This window comes from Lutjanus erythropterus, chromosome 14 (genome assembly GCF_056507025.1).
Source record: "Lutjanus erythropterus isolate fLutEry1 chromosome 14, fLutEry1.hap2, whole genome shotgun sequence".
In the NCBI taxonomy this organism is placed as follows: domain Eukaryota; kingdom Metazoa; phylum Chordata; class Actinopteri; order Lutjaniformes; family Lutjanidae; genus Lutjanus; species Lutjanus erythropterus.
Genome location: NC_139330.1, coordinates 1,318,391 through 1,338,954, shown reverse-complemented (window position 1 = coordinate 1,338,954; position 20,564 = coordinate 1,318,391). Strand labels below are relative to the sequence as shown.

At 39.5% G+C, this 20,564-nt stretch overlaps 1 protein-coding gene across 1 annotated transcript in view; it reads left to right on the top strand.

Annotated features, from left to right (window-relative positions):
* LOC146314999 (spectrin beta chain, non-erythrocytic 1) overlaps positions 1-20,564 on the top strand; it is a 136,812-nt gene that overhangs the window by 493 nt on the left and 115,755 nt on the right. The gene's annotated exons all lie outside the window — the stretch shown is intronic.

Here is a 20,564-nt window from a genome sequence, read left to right as displayed (position 1 = left end):
GTGTTTTAAGTGCGCAGGGCTGCTGCTGCTGGTTGTTGTTGTTGTGATGAACTCTGCAGCTTCATCTCCACCCAGAGCTCCAAACTGATGGATGTTTTTTTTTCCTCTTATCCCCCTGATGGAGATGGAGATGATGATGATGATGGTGTTGTTGTTAGAGGTGGTGCAGGCGTGGTCTTCCTCTGCTGACCTCAGCCCCACAGCAAAAACACTAGAATATTCCCACAATTCCCCTCTGTGATGTCCCCACAGGGACTCTGAGTCTCTGCAGTGACCTTCTGTGGACTTTAAGGTGATTTTTATCTCTTCTGGTGTCACAAAACTCTCCTCAAACTGCTTTAATTCACACCCTGTTTCATATTTTCTTCATTTTCTGATCTTAAATGACTCCTGGGTGGGTTTGGACGCCTCTTCTGGTTGTTTTATTGTGATCTTTTTGTACTTTTGGCAGTTTTCACCTCCTGGTTCTTAATATTCCTGCAGTATTGCCTGTAGTTGGACTTGTGCTGCTGCTTTGAGGCGTTTCTTTTGCGCAGCAGACCCTGTTTCAAATCCTGTAGAGCAATTATGTAATCAGATACAGGCTGGACTGCTGCTTTCTCCTCCTCCCTCCCCTTCTCCATTTCTTGCCCTTCTCCTCCTCCTCCTCCTCTTCTTTTTTCCTCCTAATCTTCCTCTTCTCTCTTTCCTCCTCCTTTACTTATCTCCTCTTTATCCTCTCTCTCACCTCAGTTTTTCTCTTATCTTCTGTTTTTTCTCCCTCCTCGTCTCTCTGTTTTTATTCTCACCTCCACCCCCTCTCTTTATTGCTTTGGTGCAGCAACTGGGAAACATTTGGCAACTTGTTGACTGGAGCCTTTAAGACGTCACAGCGAGGTGTCGACTCGTTCTCACGTTGCAGAATCCCCGCTGTTTTAACAACACACTGCAGTAAAACCAAAAATTATATAATAAAGTTTAATCCTTTAGATATAAATCACCTTTTTGGAGGATATAAAGATGTTAAACTGTATTAATTGTTGGACTTCATGGTTGGCCTGCTCCTGCAGGGAGGTCAGAGGTCAGAGTCTCTGAGCTCGAGGACAGACTGATAGAGGAGATGAAGGTCAATCTTTCTGCCCACCATCTTCTCTTTGCACTAAATCACTAAAAAGTTACATGGAAATCAGTTTTAAGTCTCTTTTGCAGTTTTTAAAGGAACCTCTGCTGCAGATTTCAGAGTAAAGTTGCACAAGTCTGCGTTAAAATCACATTTTGACCAGTTCTTGTTGAAAACAAACAGTTTTTTTTTTAGCAGTTTAGCATCTTATTCCTAATGTTGTTGGACTCACAATGAACAGTTTAGAAAAATACATTTTTAAAGAAATCTAACTTGATGCTGCAAGAGCTGCAAAGATTAATCGATAATTCACTTAATTGCTAACCATTTTGATAATCGATGAATTGATTTGAGTGATTTTTAAAGAAAAAATAATAAAAATTCTCAGATTCTAGTGCATTAAATGAAACTGGATATCTCTGGGATGTGGACGAACAAAGACATCTGAGGATGTCATCTTTGGTTTTTGGAAACACCGATCGCAATTTTTCACCTTTTCCTGACCAACTAATTCTCGATTAATCAAAAACTAATCAACAGATTAATTGATGCAGCAGAACCAGGGACATTTCATTTATTCTTCTTCCTTTTCAGTACGTCCTGTTCCTTCCTGTGAACTCGTGTTTTATTTGCTCTGGCGGATGTATGATTTCATCCACCCTGGATCTGGTCGAGCCAATCACAACCGTTTCTCTAATATGTGGCAGGTTTGATACTATGATTGCACAAAAGTGTGCAACCTGATTGGCCGTTGAGGCATTTTTGTAAAGAACCAAGATGGCTGCTGCTTTCTGTAGCTGCTCCTGTACCCGGAGCTGTTGACCTGCGTTACAGACCCAGGTAGAGGTGGGTGTTGTTTGAGTTTTTTTCCATCACTGCTGCTAAAACGCTTCTTTTTAAAATTGTACTGGTGCATTAAACGGTTCCTGAACAGATTCCTGCACGATTTGCAAACATTCCATCACTGACCTGAGGAAGAGCTGCTGTCATCGTCATCATCAGTGGTCTCCACATTTGTAGCTTGCTCCTTTTTAAAAAGTGAAATACAGCCACACTTTAAACTGTTTAGCTTTAGGTGTTTTAGCCACATTTAGCTAGCTATAGCTAACAATGTGTGCGATCAGTCACTATACAATTAAACATCACCGCCCTCGCTAGTCGGCACTAGAAATACAACCTGGTTAAACTATTTATCAATATTTTATTCATGTACAAAGACAGTTAACTGGTCCCAGAGCAGCTGCTGCTGCTGCTAGCCCTGCTAACGTTAGCCACACTGTGTGTCAGGCTGCAGCTCACATCAGCTGCAGGTGATCAGTGTCATTTACCTGCAGACTCTGTGATCCTGTTCAGCCTGAAAAGTTGAAGCATTTACTGAGTCGTTGTCAAATTTTCATAATGCATGGTGCAAAGTGTCACACATTTCAGCAGCATTTAAAACTCAACTTGGTGATTGCAGAGTGTGATTAATGGCTTCAGATCACTCTTGATACACACACTATTTTTGCAGACGAGGTGTAACATTATCAATAAGAAATTTGCTTAATTTTACTTTCTTTCCTTACAGTGAGACTAATCAGCTGGTCTAATCAACATGGAAATTAGTCACCATGAACATCGCTAGCTGTAGCTAACAGGAGGCTACTTGCTGCCAGCAGAGCAAGTGTAATGTTAACTAGTGACAGCATGTGCAGTGATGCTTCTTTTGCTTTAATGCCTGTTTCAAAGCATCAGAGGAAAATATTATGTGTCTCAGACATTTAAGTGAGACCCTAATGAGACACAATGCAGTTTGGTCCAGCAGATACTGGTCGAAAAGGAAAGACACTTTGCAGTTGTTACCAAAAAAACAATTTTTTAATTTTAATTTCTTGAATTCAAGACTTGGATATTCAGATGAAACAAACATTTTCTCACATTTTGCTGGAAATACTTTATTCTTTATTGAGCCAAAGAGGAGCCATCTTTAAATCCAGCACAGTCACAGCACCTGTTCAGTTTTTATTTTTAACTTTCCATGTGACGTTCACTGACGTGGTCGGAATATAGCGTTTACAGGCTCTTTAAATGAAATGGAACAAAGCCAGAAGTAGATGGAAAGAGAGCAGGATGCAGAGGGGTTTATGGGAAACGTGGTTGTAATTAAGAGAAACAGGCAAACACTGTGAACAGCACCTTTAAAAATCTTTTCTGGGCTGTTTCCTCTGATTTCAGGTCCTTTTTAGGCCTCAAACGATTAAATTCATATCTCAAATCATCTCCAGTCAGTCAGCTTTCAGTCTCTCTGTCAGCAGGTGAGGATGTTAAATGGTCTTCAGGGACTTTTTCAGTGAATTGATGCTCCTACAGGAAACATGAACACTGCCTCTGGGTGTATTTTGGCTCCATGTCAGATTTTTTTCTTCCCCTTCCCATCACTAATACCTCAGTGGCGGCAGCGGTTTTGATGATGATGATGATGATGCAGGTTTGCTTGGGCCGGCTGGCGTGATGCAGAGGGAGATTTGAGCTGTAAATCACCGGCTCTACTGCAGCGTCTCTAACAGAGTCCTGAGCTCTCGGCTTCATCGTTTTAATACCAGGCTAATATTAAACTGAGCTGCTCCTGTCACATTTCTGCAGGACGAATACACCGAGGACTTCATGATTACATAACAAATTCTTACAGAAACACTGAGGATACTGTCTGAAAACCTTTACATGCACACACATAGAATTAAATCTCTTAACCTCGGATGGATATTTATGGATTTATTGAGTCTTATAGTACTGTCCATGTGTGCATAACATCAGTAAATTAAACTGAAAGCTGTTTAGATGGATAGTCTTGATCAGATGGCTCTTGTTCACAGTTTTAGACTCTTTCTGCTTTTGTGCGTTTGTAACAAGAAAAAACTGCTTTTGTAGAAGTGTATGTCTCCCAGTGTGTCTAAATATTGTAGTTATGCTTCAAGCTGTGACTCTGTAGGAACCCCTGTAGCATCATTTCTGGAGGCGCCCCTCCAGCGTTCTGTTTTGATGTGTCATTGAAGTCAGGTGACGTGGGAAAGAGCAGTGAAGTGTGCAGATGGAGGAGGTGGGGTGCATGGATGGGTCAAACAAACACAGGAAAGCAAAAGTTCACTTAATTTTAAGTTATGTAACGTACAATAGCTTATGTAACTAATGTACTTATTTTAATCCAAACCATGATCTTTTCATGAACCTAACCAAGTAGTTTTGTTGCCTAAACCTATGGTTTGTGCCTTTATTTTGAAAGTCTGCCCCTGGACGTTGTAGGATTCTGCAGGTCCTTTAAAAAGTCTAAAATCTTATAGGTTGCAACTAGCAATTATCTTCACCATTAATTAACCTATTGATTGTTCTCTCAATAAATCAATCAGTTGTTTTGGCTGTGAAATGTCAGAAAATGGTGAAAATTGCTGATAATCATCTCCCAAAGTCAGATATATTCAGTTTACTGTCAGAGAGGACGAAAGAAACCAGAAAATATTCACATTTGACAAGGTGAAATCAGAGATTATTTTTTTTTTACTGAAGTTAACATTACTTTTATGAAGTTAGATTTAACTTCAGTCTTACTTTTAAATGTGATGTTTTGGAGAAAAGTTGTAGGCTATTGATCCCACTGTGACAGAACTACAAAACAACCAACAATGAACCAATAAACACTAATGCAAACTCTGCATGTACTTTTTTTATTTTTTTTTTTTGCCAGTTTGGGTGTAAAATAGTCTCGCAAAGACTTAAATTGAATTTTTTTGAAACCTGCAGAAACCCTGTGATCTATGATCAAACTACGTAGTTTTCTTTTATATTATTTTATATTTTATTTTAAAAGTCTATCCAGATGTCATTATTGCTAACTTGACCGGAGCTCTGCATGTGCAAAACTGAAAATGGAGGATACCTACAGCGTCTTAATTTGAAACGCAGGACCTCTAAACAAGTGAGAACATGTTGCAGCTGTTTGTTGTTTCTGACGTTTCGTGGATCACATGATTAATTCCACTGCACCTCTTTTTCTGGAAGTTTCACTGGAGCTCCAGGACGTTCATCACAGCTGGACTCAGTGCTGATTGGCTCAAAGTGAATCTGAATCTGTCTTTTATCTTTAACCCTGCAGCCTTTCTGTTTGTCTCACTGATCCTCTTTTTGTCTCTCATCTTGTTTTTCTTTCTGTTTCGAACTCGCTCCTCCTCTCCTGTAAACAGACCAGCGAGTGTGTCGCTGTGTTAATTAGTGCAGAACCCTGTTGACAGAGTGTGTGTCCTGTTTGCTGAGAGGTGGACGTGGACTGGCCCAGTCTGATTGTCAGGACAGGGAGGAGGAGGAGGAGGAGGAGGAGCTGCAGTCATGTGATCAGAAACTATAAAGAAAGAAAATAAAGCTTTAAAAAAGTCTTTGATCCACCTCTGAGTCGGACTGATTGTCCTGGTCGGAGACCCAAGAGGAGCACAGAGCAGGTTCACTGAGTCGTGATGTAACAGAGGACGCATCAAAGACAGACAGTGAAAGAGGTGCTTCAGCTGTTTTATGTCTTTGACTCCAACAGGAGACTGAGGAAGGTCCAAGAAAAATGTATTTTTTTGTAGTTCTGATGTCTTCAGTCTAAAACTGAAACCTCTTCAGTTTATAATCTTATGAATCAGAGAAAATCGGCAAATCAATGACTTAAAGGGACAGTTCACCCCAAAGTGGTACCTGAATTGCTATTTACACTACACGAGCCAATCGTATCACTGCACAGAAGGAAGTGTGCATCTACTCATGTATGAGAGGTTACAGCTCAGCGGATGAGGACGCCGTTCATGTTTTACGTCCTGGACTGTCAGGAGTACGATCCTCTCCTCCGTGAGTAGGTGCACACTTCCCTCTGCGCTGTGATACGGTTGGAAAGAAAGTAGTTCCTACATGAAACTGCTCACAACAAGGTCTGTGGATTATCTTCAATAACTGATTCATGCTTTCTGGAAAGAGACTCTGATTTTTCATTTTTCATTTTTTTGTTGCTCTGAGCTCAAAGTGCAGAGAATTTTGACTTTTATTTCCTTAAAAAAAGTCCATTTTGATTTTTCTTTCTTAAATTACTCAAACCAATTAATCAATTATCAAAAGGGTTAGTGATTGATTTAAGAATTGATTCATCAGTTAATTGTTGCAGCTCTGTATCAGAGTCAAGATGTGGTGTATTGTCCCTTTAAGACGGAGAGCTGTGTGCTTGTATTTTCAGAAATGAGGCCAGTCCTCAGACTTTCTGTCGTCCTGTTTCTCGTCCTCCTCCCAACTGCAGACCTTTATTTCACTTTACCTTCATGCCTCCTTCTTCCTTAGTCGCCTCCACCTCCTCTCCTCACTCCACACCTTTTTTTCTTTTTTATTCTCCTTCCCTGGTCTGTTCAACTGTCCATCTTTGCTCACCTCCTCTGTGTCCTCCGTCTCTTTTCCTCAGATTTTTCATTTTCTTCTCCTCTCTTTCTCCTTAAATTTCCTTACATCATGAAACAATCTTAGGATGGACATTTCTCCAAAAGAAATGGTTAAAAATATATATTTTAAAATAAAATAAAAAACACTGGAGTAAAAATGTTGCTGAAAATGTTTAAGGGATTTCACTGAGACAGACAGGCTCAGTTTATTCCTCCTCCTTCATCTCCATCATCCCTCCTTCATGGCTTTTAAGCTTAAACTTTAAGCTGAGAGAGTTTGGATGGAGGAGGAGAAAACTTGATCTTGAGGCCCTGAAGATGAGGGAGGGAGGTGATGGATGAAGGGAGGGGAGGATGGAGAGGGAAGCCTGGAGGGAGGAGGACGTCGAGGGAAAAGGGGATGTAGTTGGAAGGGTGCAACCAGTGCAGCGCTGATAGAGGGATGAAGAATGAGAGGAGGAGGAGGAGGTTCAGGAGGTGAAGGTGAAGAGATAGAGGAGAGAAAGGAGGACAGGAGTGAAACAGAAAACATTTGTGTGGATGGAGGGAGGAGGAGAGAGGAGGGAGGAATGTTCTGGAAAGTGTCCAGCAGACAGGAAGTGGAACAGTGCGACAGAGAGGAGGAGGAGGAGGAAGAGTGTAAGATTTTTTCCCAGCAGGCACAGCTTCAGCTAAATATAGAAAAGTTTGATGGAGGCAACCACCTTCAAGTGAACACTGATCACCGCAGTCGTGTCTGACAGCTCAGTTGTCACCGTGGAGACGAGACATCAGTTAAAGGTCCACTTACTTGTTTATTCTGCAGCTTTTGACCGATTCATCAAACTTCTTCAGCAGAAGAAGTCGACATGGAGCTGAACGTGTTCAAAGTTTCTCTTTAACTGAGCAGGTTTAGGACTCTCTCTCTCCATGTTGACTTAAAGTGAAGTTAATATGAAGCAACGTCATCATCGGATCATAGAAGGGCTCAGGAAAACAGCATACATGCAACTTACAATTATGTCCATTATTGATTAATCTGTTGATTATGTTCTCGACTAATTGATTAGATGTTTGGCTAGTAAAATTTCTAACAATGGTGTGGATGGTTCCAGTGTCTGGCCGGTCAATCAGTGCATCCCTGCTCACAAACACACACATTTTGTTGTGCTGCTTTGTTTGCTGTTGTGAATACACCTCTTAAAAAGCTGGATTGAGTTGTGATCGTTCTGTTTGATTGTGTGTTGCTGTTTTATGGTCATTGTTTTATTTTTGGTTTGACAAAACTATTTTTTCATATTATTTGTCAGACTTGGCTCTGACTGACACCACACACTGTTGACAGGTGTCAAACCTGCGACAATCTTCTGCTGTTGCATCCTCTGGCCTTACATTAGTCATCCAGAGGGAAACTTCATGCAACAGGTAAAGTTAAGAGTCTATAGCAAAGTCTGACTTCAAAGTTCTGAGTCTATTTTTATGCAGCTGGACCCTGAGTGTTTTATCGCTCCATCTCTGATCTGAATAGTTTGTGAAGTGTGCAGACGGCCGGTTCAGTTCTGTCACCTCCTGTCAGCTGCTGGAGGTGCTGGACGACACTTTGACTCTTCATTACATGAAGCTGGACTGTAAAACTTTAGACTTTAAAGTCGACAATCTGGAACAAAATATCCTGTTTTTTCATCCTTCTTGTCTGCAGGACAACTTTTCTCTCTGAAAAATGTTACTGGAGATAAAACATGCTCTCAGCCTGATATCAGTGAAGCATGGCGTGTCTGAACTATTTGTGATTCTGCTTCTTTTCACTCCTCAGTGTGTGTGTGAGTGTGTGTGTGTTTACATAGCTGGGTTACGTCGAGGTGAACAGGTTTAACCTCAGCAGGGGTCAAACACACACAGAACAATTTCTCCTCTTCCTCTACTGTTGTCCTTTTCTCACCTCGAGCTTCATGAATCATCCTGAAGTGCTGGAAGCTGCTGCAACTAAAGATTAAGTTTTTGGTTTTTCTAAAATCTCAGAAGTCGAGGAATCAACCAGAGCGTGCTCTGTGTGTTTCATGAGATTATAAATGCAGTCTTAAAAAGGCCAAACTGGTCATGAAAGCTGCTTAACTCATAAATGTTCATGTTAATTTCCATCGAAGAAGTAAGAAAAAAGAAAAGAAAGCACATAAGCTGCAGTAACACACCCGTGATATCTCATGAATAAAATATGTGAACAGAGTGTTTATGAAGACTCTGAGCTAATTTGCAGCAGGAAGCATTTTCCACGAGCATGTTTTTTAAAAAGGCGTTCTGCTCCTATTTGTAAGTTTATTCCTTGATAGATGCAAACGGCTGCTGAGGCCGAGGAGACGGAAAAATGTGAACGTATAAACCGAAGGTGAGAAAAATCAAGTGTTTCCATCAGCCCTAAAAACTGGCCACTAAAGAAGAGTTTGTCTTTGTCCCATGATCCTCTCTGTCTTCTAACACCAACCTGTTCAGTCCAGTCTGAGCTGCTGCATAATTAGTTTTACAGACGTCAGATGAGGCAGCAGAACCTCAGAGAAAGAGATGGACGGAGCAGGTGAAAGGACTGATGACAGCTGCTGTATTCAGAGTGAACAGAGACAGTCTGCATCTGTGTGATGTTGGACTAGATCTGCTCTGGAATCTGAAGTTAAGTAGGGCTGTGACGATATGGATTTTCTTCGAAAAAGCAACATATTCCTGCAGTTTATTGTGACGTCCCAAATAATTATTGAAGGATACTGTCATAAGTGTAACATACTCCCTTTAAAGAATATGGCGGTGTGTGAGGAGCATGCAAATGAGACTGAGAGAGAGGCTGCTGCTCACAGCGGAGCTGAAACTTTAACTCAGCAGTCAGCTGTCAGTGTGGCAGTAAATGTACAGTTCAGGTTACAGTGTGTCAGTTAATAAATTCTTCACAACTGCTGGAAAAGTGAAGGAGGTTAGCAGAAAAGTCTAATGTCTCATGCTCGTGCTAGCATTGTATCTTAAAAATGTCGGCTTCAGTGCAATCATGTCTCTTTCAGAAGCTTTGTAGTCCAGCATTGAACTGCAGCATCTTTTTGGAGACATGGTAGAATAAATCTGTTGTTGTTGTTGTTGTTAGCTGCCAGACTTGCCAAACCTCCAGATTTTCCCAGAAAACCCCCATTTTTCATTCAGTTTCCTCCCAGGGTTGCAGTTCTCCTGTATTTCTTGTAAAAATTCTGAAGCTAAAGTTTTGAAGAGCAGCCTAATTAATATACCCTGAGAACTTTCTTTGTTATTGTAATCACATTTGAAATTTGACTTTGTTGGTGAAAGAAAATGTGTAAGCTACTAATTATTCTATTATCTTCATTCTTTTAAAGTCACCAGAATGCAGGAAACAAAGTGTGGGAAACTCAAATCTTTGACCCCCTGCTTTGGTTTCACAGTCCTCCCTGTTTTTGAGGTTTTGTTGTTTGTGACGGTGTTGAACTCAACGTATTGGAATAACATGAGACTGACTCTTAAAAAAATAACATTTGTGGTGATGACAATAATGAGCTCAAGCCTGCTATGATTTGGTTGGACATTTTAATACGAGGCTCTGTGGGGACTGACTCACCTTTGGTGTGGACATTTGAGGAACTGCAGTTTTTGGTGCTTCAGTGTTGGCTTAAATTTTCAGACGCGCAGGTTTCTGCATCTTCAAAACTCAAAATATAAACTATATGAACAGTTTGATTGATCGACTACTTTTTTATTATCAATAAATTATATTTTTTTAAAAACTTGGAATGGCATTTTTGATACTTCTTTATAATTTTGATTAGTTGATAATGAAGATAATTGTGAGTTGCAGCTGAAATCTAAAATAAATACAAACAGTCATGTCCATTAACTTTAACACACTGAGACATGTGTTACTGTGATACTAATGTGACATATTGTCCACATGTATTTACTTTAAATTGTCAGATGGGAAACACACACACACACACACACACATACACACTCACACACACACACACACACACACACACACACACACACACACACACACACACAGTGATGCACTCTGCTTTGACCTTCAGCAGAACTCCATTTAATTTGATTTCCATGTAGCTGAGGGCGTTTCTCTGTGACACACACACACACACACACACACACACACACACACACACACACACACACACACACACACACACACACACATTCCTGATAAATGAAATGTTCAGTTTTCGGCCTCCAGATGTGGTCAGACGACACACGACACACCACCGTCTGTAGTGTGTCAGTGTGGATGACGTGTAGTAGAAGTATCATTTCAACATTACTGCTGCATTCATGTATTAGATGACAAAAATGCTTTAAAATAATGAATTTTCTCACAGTTTCAAGTTTAATAGTCATTTAATCAATTAGATGATGAAATATTTTCTGTTGCAAAAACATTTTCTTCTTTTTCTTTTGACTTTTTTTCAACAGTAAAATGAGCTTTTATTTTGATAGGGTTGAAACGTAGAAGTTGGATCACAGCGATCGAAATGTTCATCGCAGAATTGGATTTCATGTTTATAGTAAACAAATAATTGAGATAAATGGAGAGTAAAATAATCATCATATCAAACCAAAACCAGTTTTTATTCCATTAAATCTGCAGCAATGTCATAAAAACATGTTGTCATTTTCCAGCTGATCTGAGAGGTTTTTAAAGGTTTTTTTTTTTAGCAGAAGAGCATAAAAGTTCATCACAAACTTTCAGCATCAACACATCTGGAGATAGATGGTTTTCACTGGACAGGATGAAGATGAAGAAGTAACTAAATCTGTCAGACAAATGTAAAAAGAGCAGTATCAGTTTCTGCAGATGTGGCGGAGCTGAAGTATAAAGTGTGTATAAAAATCTAAATGTGTTGTGTGCAGACCCTGAGGCGTAGCTGTTCTGAAGCGAGGGTGGGGTCCACAGACAGACACTGAGAGGAAATGAGTGATTAGCTGAAACTGGGACGCTGCCTCTGGGCTGCAGACCTGCAAACTGTCTCTGAGGCTGCGTTCACACTGAACAACCAAACCTCAGCTGTCCGTGATCGTTTCCTTCACTCCTCCACCATCATGTTAAAAACATATGAAGGATGTAAGACGCATCCAAAGCTGACGGACTTTCAGCGTTGAAACATGTGAACATGCTGGTCTGAAGAGATTTCCTTCATGTTCAGTGTTTTCATGTGTTCATCGTTCATGTGTTGGAGTGAAGACTCTCTGTGATTGGTTCATTCTGATTCACCTCTCTGGTCATAACTGCTCTCTGACTCTGAGGACGTTTTCCTGGAAACTCAGATCAAATTTTCACCCTGGATTGACTTTGGCTGCTTTTTTTTTTCAGTGTTGCTATGACGATAGAGAGGCTTACATCATTGACCTCCACCCTCCCTCCCGTCTCCAGGGCAGAGGTGTAACACGACCCTGCGATGACATCATACACTACATTATATTAGTGTGTGTATGTGTGTGAGTGTGTGAGAGAGAGAGAGAGAGAGAGACTGTGTCTGATCTGTGAGGCTTCTGTCATCGGCGCAGTCGACGTGTTTAACATAATCAGATGATAAAATATTTTATGCTGCAGAAACATTTTGTTGTGTTTATTGTCGCCAACTTAAACTTTTCTAAAAAATAAAATGAGCTTTTTCTTCTGAAGGTGTTCAAACACAGAAGAGTTGGACTATGAAGCAAATAATTGAGAGTATTATTGATGAATATCTAGTTTTCAGTCGTCATTTGCCTTTTGGTTGGTGAATTTTCTTGGGTGAAATTGAATATTTGCAAAAACAAATCCAGATTTTATATAAAATGTGGTTTTAACTGCTAAAGTCAGCTGGAGGAGGCGAGAAGAAGATGAAAATTCAGATTAATAAAGGTTCTATTTGTATCTTACGGACTAATAATTTTTATAAACACTGAAAACATTTTCCTCTGCTGTTTCTGCAGCTGTCAACATGTTTAAAAGTGTAAAAATGTTGAACAGGAGAGAAATGATTGTTTCTGTCTGTGAGCTTTAAATACACAGCTGTGTGTGTGTGTGTGTGTGTGTGTGTGTGTGTGTGTGTGTGTGTGTGTGTGTGTGTGTGTGTGTGTGTGTGTGTGTGTGTGTGTGGGATATTAAGGAGATTTACACCAGAGTATTCCTTACCCACAAATACCCGCTGACACACTTGGCATCATGGGAAATGAGTTTGATGACATTGGACAGGGAGGGGGAGGGGCTACATGTCCTTGACTGAGTGGACATTCATAAAGATCTACACACACACACACACACACACACACACACACACACACACACACACACACACACACACACACACACACGGTGACATCTGATGAAGAAGAGCAGCTCAGACCCCGCTCTTCTTCATGTCTCTGTGTTCGGTGCAGCTTTAATGGAGATATTTAATACTAAAAGTTTTGTTTCATTTGACAGAAGTGGAAAACTAATCAGCTCACAGATTTATCGAGAGTCTGATGGAAAAATCTCCTGACAGGCCACAGTATGGATCGAAAGTTTTAAAAATTAAATATGTCAACTTTTTATTCATGTAGAGCACAAAACAGCAGCTTCATGTTAAAGGTAGGGATGAGTTTAGGATTTTATTGATACTGAAATCAATTCTGCTTATCAATCCTAGTAATTATTGATACTCTTATATTACTCATCTTAATTAGGTACAATAAATCAAGGCATGGAATTAAAAGATTCATCAGTTGTTTTATTTATTTTATTAAAGAAGAAACTAGTTACTCAGTTATTACATTTAGCTGCTCAACATGTTTTTAAATCTTTAGCCCTGTCAGCTGTTTGTGAAACATTATATAAAGATTGATCACCGTATCATTTGTCCAGGAGCCTGTCAGTGATCCAGCACTGACCAGACTGGTATTGGTACTGGTTTAGTACTGGTTATCAATAACTATCACCAGTTAAAGATGAAAACAAATGGGATTTTAATTGTTTTAAAAGAAAGTGCAAAAGATAATATATGAAAGCTGCCATGTTTCTCCAAATAGATACTGCATTTCCCATGAACCTCTCTGCTTCCTCGCCCTCCAGCTCCTTGGTATTTTGGGGTTTTACAGCTGACTTACTGTGTGATTGTCTGTCTGTCTGTCAGCAGCAGACAGACAGACAGGTGAGTCAGTGCAACAGGTGGACGGTCTGTCGCTCTGTTCAGGAATGTGTTTGATCCACTTTAACACTCTGATCAGCAGGAAACACACACACTGAACAAAAGAGCTACAGTCACCAAACACACACTCACACACACACACACACACACACACACACACACGTAGAGCCTGTGGAATAGATTAGATCTGACATCCCACAATGCACTGCAACATGAGCCGGGCAGGATTGTGGGCTGAAGAGAGAGAGAGTGAGAGAGCGAGAGCAAGAGAGAGAGTGAAAGTGTCTGGCATGTGGCCAGGGCGAGATGATGGGATGGATCGCCATGACGACACAGCCGACCCTCCAATCTGGACTGTGAGGAGCTGACAGTTTGCGTGCTGTGTGTGTTTCAGCGTGTGTGTTCATATGTTGTGTGTCTGTTGTGTTATTTTTGGACAGAAGCTGCAGGAGACAAAGTGTCAAACACATTCTGAATATTTTTGATCAGTTTGATGCTGAAAATCATTTTACAGGTGTTTCAAAATCTTTCTTGGCAGGAATGTTGAAATCACAGCCAGAGTTAAATTTAACATCCTGCTTCTACTGCTGCTGCTGTGTACTAATACTTCAGATGTACTGCATGTATTTTTGTTCATACTCATTTAAATAAGAATAAGTTACTGCAGTTAAATACATGAAGAGTGCACATTATATGTATCATATCAACCAGCAGCAGATCTGAGCTGTAATTGATTAATATTAATATTCTACTGAGTGATTTCTGTTCAGTCCATTAAGATGAATTAATAATAAATGTGAAGCAGTTCAGTATTGACATTTATGAAAAGAAAGAGACAGTGAAGTTTTGTTAGAAAGTTTTCCCACAGGGAGAGTAGTACAGTTAACAGTTTCTTCTTCTTCTTCTTCTTGGATTTCAGCAGGTGGGCTTCTTTCTGTTATAAACAAATAATACAGTGACAAATTTAGCACCATTGATACTACTACTACTACTACTACTACTACTACTACTACTACTACTAATAATAATAATAATAATAATAATAATAATAATAATAATGTAATCAATCATTGAAACAATAAGAAAATGGTTCTGTAGGAGGACATGTCCTCAAACATCCCTCAGGACATTGCAATTGGAATCAATTAAAGCAAATTCAACCAATCATTTCTATTTTTTCCTCAGATTTGACCAATCATATCAGTTCCCTGTGCAAACATTACACATGTACGTCTCATTGAACCAGCTCAGTATTTTATTATGTACTTTTTGTGTGTTTTGTCAGAGGTACTGAAAAGAAGACAAGGTCTGTCCTTGTTATTGACATTCATCAATGCTCTGTGCACTTTCATATTTTATAATTTTGTCCTTCTTTGACAGAGTTTGAGCTCCTCCAGGTTCACGTCTCACTTCTTCATTTACAGATAAATCAGATTTTGTTAGAATTCTTATAATCCTGAGGCTTTATGGTGAAGTTACTGAGACCACTCAGAGCAAAGTGCTGTTTTATTCTCCCTGCAACATGCTGCCTTTGATTTTTTTCATGACTTCTACAAGAAATTAAAAAAAACCTGCAGCTTTTCTTTGCAAATTTCACATGCTCCTGCAAATATTGCCTAAAAATATTACAACATGCGTAAACAATATTTTTAGAAAAGCTTCTGTGAAATCAGGCATTTTAGGCTGCAAACAAAAAAAGCCAGTGAAATCCTGGAAGGACTGATTTAATGTCTATGAAATTCTAATTTCTCACAGCTCAAAGTGACGTATTTAAGCTGCTTCAGTCCAAAACCAAAATATATCCAGATACCTGTAACATACTGCAAAATAACACACGTTTCTTACATTTAAAAAGATGGAATCAGTGAATATTTGGCAATATTAAAAAGTGACAAATATCAAAGTAGATAATTAATAGTCTGCTGATCAACTAATTCTTGTCAGTCCAGCTTTGTTATCACTTTGGTGGCGACCGACACAGAAGCTCCAGTGTCAGACTGGTGATGTCCAGATTTTTATGTGGAACAGTCCGTCCCTACAGCTGGTCGATTAATTGACTCACTTCGTGTCAGTGATGAGCGAGACACATTTAACACTTCATGGTTCAGTTTCACTCAGAAAAAAACAGCGGTTTGTATTTACTGAGATGTTTTATTAAAGCAGGGAGGCACACAGCAGGTCAAAACAAGAAGCAGGGATGAACAACGGATCCAAATATTATCAACATGCACAGTGCAAAATCCAAACTGAAAAATCTGTGACAACAAACCATTATTAATGAAGCAGTGTGGTGCTCCGGCCTGCAGACCACAGATCCTAGATCAGATCCTCCAGTTGTTAAGGAAACAGGTTTGTTTGGTACAACAGTCACAGCATCATTTTTAGATTATTTTCAGTGAAAATGAAATGGAGAAATGACAATGTGCAATTTCTCTTTGTCAGAATAATGGAAATGATTTTTTTTCGTTCATACTGTTCAGCCCTAACAACAACAAGTACATTTAAACAGATAGAAAACAAAACTTTTATAGGTTTGTAATATGAGTTTTAAAACTTTGTGTGATATGTTCCTGTCTGAGGCTGCAGGCAAGTTTATTTATATAGAACATTTCAGATGTTTTGCATAAACATACACAACAACAATAAATAATATTTATAAAAGAAAGATTTAAAGGGGAAAAAACAAACAAGTGCACAAAAAAGCTGCCAAAATACTCTTCATAATCTCTTTATGAACATTACTATGAAAGTATTATTATTATTATTGTCATTGTATAGTAATCTGTTAGTGATTAATTTCTCAATTAATCAATAAGTTGTTTGGTCCATAAAAAGTCAGATGATGAAAAAAATGATGAAAAAGTTCAAGATGAGGTTCTCCAACATAAAAATAACCATTAAGAAACTGAAATCAGTATCAATCATCTTTTTTTTTTTTTAAAGAAGTACTCAAACTGATTGATCATTAAAATAGTAGATTAATTTAATAATTGATTAATCTTTACAGCTTTAGAAACTATAGCTGTGTGTGTGCTTGTGAGTTTCTGGAGCAGAACAGTTGCTCTCCTTCATTAACTATGTGCTTCTCTGAACATTAAACAGTTTCCAGACTCCTGATGAATGAACTTTTTCAAGTTTAGTCTCACGAAGGTGAAACATTAAATCATTTTTAACAAAAGTTCGTGTACAAACACGACATTTATGTGTTATTGTGGGAGTTTCTGAAGACAAACATACACAAATGTTTGAGCTCTTTAAATCAAAATGTGGGAGGTTTTATGAGATGTTGTTGTTTTCACAGTTCAGTGTAGAGACTGCAGAACAAAAATATTCACATATAATTCATATATGAGTGTAGAAGACTGAGAGAAAAGAAGTCAAAGGTCAGATAACAGACTGACTCGGTAAAAGAGAGATGAGACGAGGAGGAGAAGTTTGGTCTGCAGAGAGTGCACATCTGTAGACGGTCAACTGAAGAGCGTGTGTGAGGCGTACAGAACACATCTGGCTGTGTGGGTCATGTGGTTTAGCAGGGCGTGTGTGTGTGTGAGATTAGCTCTGGCCGTCACTGAACATTATGACGAAGAGTGCAGGGTGGAGGAGGAAAAAATAAGGAAAAGGAGGAAGAAAAGTGTGATTTGGAAGAGGAAGAGAATGACGTGTTGATAAAGATGGAAAAGGACGGGTGGAGTGCAGAGAGGGTGGAGGAGGAGGAGAGAAATAAGGGTGGAGCAAAAACAGGAAAATTAAAGGAGCAAGGAAAAGTTAAAAAATGTTCTTCTCCTCTCCCTCTTTCTTTCTTTACTCCTTCATGTCTCACTCTTATTATACTCAACACTTTTTTTCTTCCTCCCCCCTCCCCCCTCATGGCTCTGTCCCAACTGCTCCACCCTCCTCCTCCTCCTCCTCCTCCTCCTCCTCCTCCTCCTCTGTGATCCGTCCTGCTTCTATCAGAGAGTTTGGGAACAACCAGTTCTCTACAGATCCTCCCTCCAGAGACTGATCACACACATTATTATTATTATTATTATTATTATTATTATTATTATTATTATTATTATTATTGTTATTATTATTGTTGTTGTTGTTCCAAAGAGCTCCTCCTCCTCTGACATCATCAAAAATTAATCGACTTTATGACATAAAACATTCACCAGCTGGAGGAAGGAACAGTTAACTATTAATAGTCGTAGTAGAGATGGTAGTTGTAGTTTGTTGCACAGCAGATGACTTGTCTTTATGTATTTATGTATTTATGTATTTATGTATTTATGTATGTACGTGGTGTGTGTGACCGACTAAATTACTAATAAATTGTTTATGAGATGAGACGATGTTAATATCCGAGTAGGTCACCACCTCAGTTTAATAATTTCCTGTGAGGAAACCAACCAGGCAGCAAAGTTGCATTTAATCACAGTCAAACCAGGACTTATCAATTAATCTAACAACTAATTTATCAGTTATCATAAGCATTGTTTTTATTATTGATCAATTTCACAGTTCTTTTACCCATATTTATATATTTTTGCATCCGTTTATTTGCAGTTACTAGCCACTACAGTGTGTAATCTAGGGCTGCAAAACCATAAAATGTCAGAAAATGCTGACAAATGTCCATCCCTGTCTCCCTAAGTCCAAGGTGATGTCCTCAAATGTCTCATTTTGTCAGAATGAAACCCAAAGATATTCAGTTTAGTTTGATAATAAACAAAGAAAAGTGGAAAATCTCCATATTTGAGAGGCTGCAAACGGCATGAAAAATTACTTTGATGATCATTTGATTATCAAAAAAGTTGAACCTTTTTCAACATTTGCCCAGTCGGGCAGGTGAGTTGCTTGAATTATTTACCCATCATGGGATTTTACTTTTCCTGTGAACAACACTGAGCCTGAGGAATCAGGCTGGGGTTGATGAGATGAGAATTAATTTGATTAGAGCTGCAACAATTGGTTGATTAATCAGTTGAAAAGAAAATTAGATGACAACTATTTTGATAATCAATTAATTATTTCAGTCATGTTACAAACAATAACGTCAAACATTGTCTGGTTTCAGCTTTTCTTTGTCATTTCTGACAGTAAATGAGTCTTTGGACTGTTGGTTGGACAAAAGAAGACATTTTCTGGCGTTTTATGGACTGAATGATTGTAAGTAATGGTTAGTTGCATCCTCAGTGTTGGACAAGTTTTGTTGAAAGTTGTCATCCTTCTCTCACTTCAGAGTCTCTGGTGTTTTCTGTCCATATTCTGAGACAGACGGTTGACAGACTGCTGTCCTGGACTGTAAAGTTTGCTGATTCCATCTTAATGAAGTTGGACAAAGACTCATCCGTCCATCAGTCTGGAGAGTTTGTGTCACTGTCTCGTATGGTGGTGATGATGATGATGATGTTGTGTCCTGTCATCATATCTGCTGTTTAATGAAATCAGATCTCAGTAAACCGTCGTCCTCCTCAGAGGGACGGACGGATCAGAAAGACTTCTGAAGAGTCCTCTTGACCTCCGCCGTTTATCTCAAGTGCTTCATTCCTCCTCCTGCAGTCTGATCCCTCATTCCTCTCCTTCCTTCCTTCCTTCCTCCTCCTCACATTCCTTCACTCCATCTTTCCTCATGCATTCCCTCACTAATATCTTTCATCTTTCTTCTTCCTTTACGGACGTCTTTTCATCTTTTTCTTCATCTCCTCTCCTCCTCCTCATCTGTCTTCCTCTGTTTTCTTCTTCTTCTCTGATCTCATTCCTTTCTTTCCTGTCTGTGATCTTTTAACCCTTTTACCACTGGTAGTGCTTGTGAGCAGAGGCATTGTGGGAAATGGATTTCTAATTCTGTTCAATATTTTTGGGATATTAGAGCGACAAATCATGAAGCACTATGGTTTGTACTGGTTCTGCTGGCCTCAAACTGGTCTCTACTTATTTGGACTGCTCTGAAAATGATGTGTACTGGTTTGTGTTACTGGTGTTTGCAGGTAAAACTGGTGTGTGTGCTGGTTTCTGGTGTTTTCTGTTGGTTTCGTAGGTTTGTTCTGCTCCTCGTTGGCTCTTGATGTTCTGATTTGCTCTGTTCAGTGTCAGACGCGTGTGTGTGTGTGTGTGTGTGATAGTGCTCTCCTGTCCTCCTGATAAGTAAAAGGAGGTTATCTGCTCCCTGTGGAGCTGCCATTAAACCCACTCCTCTCCTCTCCTCTGCTCCTCCTCCTCCTCCTCCTCCTCTTCCTCTCCATTTACCTCAGAACTCTTTCACCGGCCACAAAATGTCCGTCTCCTCCTCCTCTGTGTGTGTGTGTGTGTGTATGTGTTTTTGTGTGTGTGTGTGTGTGTGTGTGTGTTGAGAGCTGCCGCCCACAGACGCCCACACTCTGATCTGTGTTATACTTGTTTCCAGTGAAAGTAAAAGCTGATAATTTATCCATCTTCATCTGTTACTATCTGAGCTCGTCTCCACGTTCTCACCAATCATCTTCCATCTGAGTCGAGTTATTTTTACTCTGTGAGCAGTGTGGGTAAAATCTGCCATCACGATGTATATTTGGGATGAACTGTTCTGATTTTCTCTCCCATTCTGATCCCAGAGCATCCAAGCACCGACCTGATACCGCTGCTCTTTCCTCTCCAAATAAGGAAAATGTGCACATTACAGTCAAGTTTCTTTAGGAATTGCTTCCATTTTGGATGATTCGTGCGTCCTTCATGTAGAGAGGCTGAATGTGATGGTGAGGGGGTCTTTAAGGTGGAGCAAGTTAACTTTATTTAGAAGGATAAACTCCTTGAGATTGACTGTTTCATTTTCTAGGGGGTCTTTAACACATAATTTGATTTTTTTTCTGTAATCACAATATTTCCTTTACCTTTACCATATTGTAGTTGCCGTGCACAGTGACTGTTTCTGCA